This window comes from Haemaphysalis longicornis, unplaced genomic scaffold (genome assembly GCF_048455015.1).
Source record: "Haemaphysalis longicornis isolate Haplotype H1 unplaced genomic scaffold, Haemaphysalis longicornis Haplotype H1 scaffold_5, whole genome shotgun sequence".
NCBI classification, from domain to species: Eukaryota; Metazoa; Arthropoda; class Arachnida; order Ixodida; family Ixodidae; genus Haemaphysalis; species Haemaphysalis longicornis.
The window spans coordinates 192,340,302-192,342,221 of record NW_027526385.1 but is presented as its reverse complement, the minus strand read 5'-3'; the positions used below and the strand labels follow the sequence as shown (position 1 = coordinate 192,342,221).

Below are 1,920 nucleotides of genomic sequence, written 5' to 3'. Positions count from 1 at the left end.
CTCAGAATCCGACAAAAATACATATTCCAACTTCTTACGTATGACCCACGATTTCAATGAATCCAGTGGAACGTCTCGTACGCCGTGTAATCTCAGTTTTCTATGTATAGATGCATCGTTTAGGCAAAACAAACTCTTTTAAAGATACGAGTTTCATCCGCAACTAACTTTTGTCTTGAAGTACTTCTAAACTTCAGTTTCGCGAAGGAAGAACGAGGGCGAGCGCTGCAGATCTGCGAATAACAAAACCGCAACGTTCCAGATACCCAAACTAAGCTTACTCTATAGTCGACTATTTTCCCCCCTTTAAGTACACTAGAACAATGCAAGTTTGACAGTAATTGCATAGAGAATTTTCATTGTCACGTTTATTTATTTATTCATTCATTTACTTATTTCAATACCTCAAAGGTCTGGCAAACAGGCCTTACATAAGAGGCGAGCTGAGAAAGGACAAAGAAATCTCAGGTGAAAACCACACAAGACATGAACAAAACTTGAAAGACAATTTATTAGGCAAAGTTGGGGAAGGGTGGTTAGCAAGGGGAAAATAAAATACAAAATATAGATTTAAAGCAGAGGAAATTAGAAAAAAACGTCTAATACACCAAACTAAGGATGAAAACAATTTTGAACAAATGATTCTAAAAAACGTGTGAGAGGGCACGAAGGAGAGATAGTTGATCTAAGAATCCATGCAGAGCTAGTTATGTTATTCAGTCGGTAGTTTTGATCGCGATTGTCGGGGTTTAGCTTGTTTCTAGTATATTCAATATTTACGCGCAGAAAGAAAGAAAAACATGCGCCACACGCCTGTTGTTCTGTCTTTCTTACGTATATTTTAAAAAATGGAACTGCAAGAACTGTACTATAGAACAGCCTAACGACATTCCTATGCCTTCTTTGGTGTTGTAGACTGCCGACCTATCTGTCAGTATATATATGTATACATATATATATATTCATATATATATAATTATATATATATATATATACAGAAAGATAGGTCAGCAGTCTACAACGCAAAAGCAGGCATAGGGGTATGGTTAGGCTCTTTTCTTTTTCACTACGGTTACTTAAGTAAACTTTTTTTTTAATTATACAGAAGAAAGAAAGAAAGAAAAACACGCGCCCAGAGTGGGGACCGAACCCACGCCTTTCGATTACTTATCGAATGCCTTACCAATTCGGCTATCTGGGCGACTGTGTTCTCCTTCACTTTCTGGGCTATTTATATTTACTAGAAGTGTATCTGACGCTTGAGGGTGGTAGCCAGCGCCACTCTGACTACGCGGGGAAAAGGGGACCTTCTTTTTAACCCCCGGGGCGTGACTCGAACGTCTACAGCCTGTCATGAGCGGGTTACTGGCGGGAAGCCCTCTTATGCTACCTAGGCATCAAGGCTGCCAGAACCGAGACCCTCGCTAGGCTTTCGCAGAATAATTTAGTAAGGAAATGAGGGGCTCGTTGAGGAAATACAGAAAGATAGGTCAGCAGTCTACAACGCCAAAGGAGGCATAGGGGTATGGTTAGTCTCTTTTCTTTTTCACTACGGTTATTAAGTAAACTTTTTTTTAAAATTATACAGAAGAAAGAAAGCAAGAAAAACACGCGCCCAGAGTGGGGACCGAACCCACGCCTTTCGATTACATGTCGAATGCCTTACCAATTCGGCTATCTGGGCGACTGTGTTCTCCTTCACTTTCTGGGCTATTTATATTTACTAGAAGTGTATCTGACGCTTGAGGGTGGTAGCCAGCGCCACTCTGACTGCGCGGGGAGAAGGGGACATTCTTTTTAACCCCCGGGGCGTGACTCGAACGTCTACAGCCTGTCATGAGCGGGTTACTGGCGGGAAGCCCTGTTATGCTACCTAGGCATCAAGGCCGCCAGAACCGAGACCCTCGCTAGGCTTTCGCA

The 1,920-nt window shown here is 42.0% G+C and overlaps 1 non-coding gene across 1 annotated transcript; it reads right to left on the bottom strand.

Annotated features, from left to right (window-relative positions):
* Positions 1-1,129: 1,129 nt before the first annotated feature.
* On the bottom strand, positions 1,130-1,201 carry Trnat-agu (transfer RNA threonine (anticodon AGU)). Its single transcript has one exon. It is a non-coding gene; the product is annotated as a tRNA-Thr (tRNA).
* Between the last annotated feature and the right edge of the window lie 719 nt (positions 1,202-1,920).